The sequence below is a fragment of the Arachis stenosperma genome, chromosome 2 (assembly GCF_014773155.1).
Source record: "Arachis stenosperma cultivar V10309 chromosome 2, arast.V10309.gnm1.PFL2, whole genome shotgun sequence".
Taxonomy (NCBI): Eukaryota; Viridiplantae; Streptophyta; class Magnoliopsida; order Fabales; family Fabaceae; genus Arachis; species Arachis stenosperma.
Window position 1 is genome coordinate 66148025 of NC_080378.1, and position 4253 is coordinate 66152277.

The 4253-nt window shown below is 41.0% G+C and overlaps 1 non-coding gene across 1 annotated transcript; it reads left to right on the forward strand.

Moving 5' to 3' along the window:
- The first annotated feature begins 2126 nt into the window (after nucleotides 1-2126).
- LOC130964915 (small nucleolar RNA R71) lies at nucleotides 2127-2234 on the forward strand. Its single transcript, XR_009080980.1, has one exon. It is a non-coding gene; the product is annotated as a small nucleolar RNA R71 (small nucleolar RNA).
- Nucleotides 2235-4253: the final 2019 nt, after the last annotated feature.

Consider the following 4253-nt stretch of genomic DNA (forward strand, 5'->3'; position numbering starts at 1 on the left):
GCTCAGCCCAAGCACACACCAAGTGGGCCCGGAAGTGGATTTTTATGTCATTTACTCATCTCTGTAAACCTTAGGCTACTAGTTCTCTATAAGTAGGACCTTTTACTATTGTATTTTCATCTTTGGACATCTAGTTCTTAGATCATTGGGAGGCTGGCCTCACGGCCATGCCTAGACCTTGTTCTTATGTATTTTCAATGGTGGAGTTTCTACACACCATAGATTAAGGTGTGGAGCTCTGCTGTACCTCGAGTATTAATGCAATTACTATTGTTCTTCTATTCAATTCCGCTTGTTCTTTGTCCAAGATATCACTTGTTCTTCAACTTGATGAATGTGATGATCCGTGACACTCATCATCATTCTCACTTATGAACAAAGTGACTGACAACCACTTCTGTTCTACAAGCAAATAAGGCTCTAGTGTTTATCTCTTGGATTCTTTAACCGGAATCTTCGTGGTATAGGCGAGAACTGATGGCGGCATTCAAGAGAATCCGGAAGGTCTAACCTTGTCTGTGGTATTCTGAGTAGGATTCAATGATTGAATGACTGTGACGTGCTTCAAACTCCTAGCAGGCGGGGCGTTAGTGACAGACGCAAAAGAATCACTGGATTCTATTCCGGCCTGACCGAGAACCGACAGCTGATTAGCCATATGCTGTGACAGAGCATAGGAACATTTTCACTGAGAGGATGGGAGGTAGCCACTGACAACGGTGAAACCCTACATAAGCTTGCCATGGAAAGGAGTAAGAAGGATTGGATGAAGACAGTAGGAAAGCAGAGAGACGGAAGGGAAGGCATCTTCATACGCTTATCTGAAGTTCCTACCAATGAATTACATAAGTACCTCTATCTTTATCTTTATGCTTTATTCGTATATCACTATACCCATTTGAGTCTGCCTGACTAAGATTTACAAGGTGACCATAGCTTGCTTCATACCAACAATCTCCGTGGGATCGACCCTTACTCGCGTAAGGTTTATTACTTGGACGACCCAGTGCACTTGCTGGTTAGTTGTGCAAAGTTGTGTAGTGATCACAATTTTGCGCACCAGTGAGCAAGAGAGGCTCTTCCTCCCAAGTCTCATTACCAAACAGCTTGGCATTCAGTTTCATGATTGCTCCTAAATATTAGGCAACTTGCTCTTCAAAAATGTCTTCATGCTCTTCAGAAGATGAATAGTCATCAGAGCTCATGAATGGTAAAAGGAGGTCCAAAGGAATCTCTTTGGTCTCTGTATGAGCCTCAGATTCCTTTGGTTCCTCATTAGGGGATTCCGTACTAACCTTTGGACGTCCCCTGAGGTCTTCCTCATTGGGATTCAAGTCCTCCTCCTCCTCTAAGGTTTTGGCCATGTTGATTATATCAATGGCTTTGCACTCTCTTTTGGGATTCTCTTTTGTATTGCTTGGAAGAGTTCTAGGAGGAGTTTCAGTAACCCTTTTACTCAGTTGGCCCACTTGTGCCTCCAAATTTCTAATGGAGGATCTTGTTTCAGTCATGAAGCTAAGAGTGGCCTTAGATAGATCAGAGACTATGTTTGCTAAGCTAGAAGGATTCTGCTCAGAATGCTCTGTTTGTTGCTGAGATGATGATGGGAAAGGTTTGCTATTGCTAAACCTGTTTCTTCCACCATTGTTATTATTGAAGCCTTGCTTCTGTTGATCCTTCCATGAAAAATTTGGATGATTTTTCCATGAAGGATTATATGTGTTGCCAAAGGCTTCACCCATGTAATTCACCTCTGCCATTGCAGGGTTCTTAGGATCATAAGCTTCTTCTTCAGAAGATGCTTCTTTAGTACTGTTGGATGCATTTTGCAATCCATTCAGACTCTGAGAGATCATATTGACTTGTTGGGTCAATATTTTATCCTGAGCCAATATGGCATTCAGAGCATCAATTTCAAGAACTCCACTCTTTTGAGGTGTCCCATTACTCACAGGATTCCTCTCAGAGGTATACATGAACTGGTTATTTGCAACCAATTCAATAAGTTCTTGAGCTTCTGCAGGTGTTTTCTTTAGGTGAATGGATCCACCTGCAGAATGGTCCAGCGACATCTTGAAAAATTCAGACAGACCATCATAGAATATATCTAATGTGGTCCATTTTGAAAGCATGTCAGAAGGACACTTTTTGGTCAGCTGCTTGTATCTTTCCCAAGCTTCATAGAAGGATTCACCTTCTTTCTGTCTAAAGGTTTGAACATCCACTCTAAGCTTGCTCAATTTTTGAGGAGGAAAGAACTTGGCTAAGAAAGCCGTGTCCATCTTATCCCAAGAGTCCAGGCTATCTCTAGGTTATGAGTCTAACCATGTTCTAGCTCTGTCTCTTACAGCAAAAGGGAAAAGCATAAGCTTGTAGACTTCAGGATCAACTCTATTGGTCTTAACAGTATCACAGATCTATAAGAACTCAGTTAAGAACTGATAAGGGTCTTCTGATAGAAGTCCATGAAACTTGCAGTTCTGTTGCAGTAGAGAAACTAATTGAGGCTTTAGCTCAAAATTGTTTACTCCTATGGCAGGGATTGAGAAGCTTCTTCCATAGAAATTGGAAGTTAGTGTAGTAAAATCACCAAGCATCTGATGCCAGGGCATTTAGGCCAGTTTTACTGACCTTTTCTTTACTGTTTTAGGGTAGTTTCATGCATTTTCTTAGGAAATAAGCAAGTTTTGGATGAAATTACATTTACATCTTGATTCAAGCAACTATTGTGAATTTTACATGATTTCATAAGGATTATGCAAGGATTGAATGACAAATTGATGATGCATAATCTCATGACTTAGACTAGAGCTTTGATGCACTTTATTTGCTTGATTTCAGGACAAAGGAAGCAAGGAAGAACCACGTTATTAGCCACGTTAATCCAAGTAATGTGACCACTAACGTGGATTGGGAGTGAGCTTGCAACGTTAATGAGAAAAGTGATCACCAATAACGTCTTCGAAGCCATCATAGCCCACGTTAATTGCCACGCTAACTACATTAACGTGGTAGTTAACGTGGAGAAAAAGGGAGCTCAAGCATTAGTGGTAAAAGTGAATACCACTAACGCTCCAAATTGGCGATTGGCCACGTTAAGAGTCACGTTAACTTAGTTAACATGAACTCTAACGTGGAAGGGGAAGAGAACGCCAACGTTACTGACATTCACCTTTGTCACTAACATTGGATTAAGCTAACATTGCCCACGTTAGTGGTCACGTTAAGACCACTAACGTGAAAGATAACGTGGAGCTAAGCCTGATGAGCCAACGTTAGTGACACTCACCTTTGTCACTAACGTTGGAGATGGCATTAACTACTAGGTTAGTGGATGCGTTAATCCAATTAACGTGAGCTCTAACGTGGGAAGGAGGGGCGTTTGGAGCGTTAGTGACAAAGGTAAGTGTCACTAACGCTCTCGAAGCTTAGGCATGCCCATGTTAAGAGTCACGTTAGTTATACTAACGTGATCTCTAACGTAGGGAAAGGGGGCACAATGCAACATTATTGGAAAAGGTGATTCCCAATAACGTTTGCGAAGAACCATGAGGCAACGTTAGTGGTCACGTTATTGCCACTAACGTTGAAGTTAACGAGGACCATTTTGCGGTTGGAACGTTAGTATAAAAGATGATTGCCACTAACATTCTCGAACCCACATTTTCACTTAACGTTAACACCACTAACGTCCTATCTAACGTCCATGCCTAATTCACACTTTTTTGCAAGCTGAGCCCACTGAAGATTGTAACTGCTTTAACTCAAGATCTAAGGCCCACATCCAAGACTTGAAAAAATCACTAGAAGATCAAGAAGAGAAGTATATATAGGAGTAGTTTTGAACTATAGAGAAGCTTGGTACTTTGGAGAACAACCCTCTGTATATTTACTTTTCTGCATGTATTCTTTACTACCATTTTCCATTCCCAGAGCTATGAACAACTAAACCCGTTTCATTGGGTTAGGGAGCTCTGTTGTAATTTGATGGATCAATTATAGTTTTCATTCTTCTTCCTCTTTCTTTTCTCTTGATTTACTAGAAAGCTTTCGATCTTAATTCAATTGGTTAGTTGTCTTGGAAAAGAAACTCTCCGTAATTGGATCTCCTCTGAGCCTTTGAAAAGGGATGAGGAGATCATGCTAGAAATGCTTTCTCATGTTGGACCAAATTGGGGTTTGGGCGGATATAGTGACATGTAATCCTCCCAACACTTTGATTTGGAAATACATGTGGTATAATCAGTGACCAT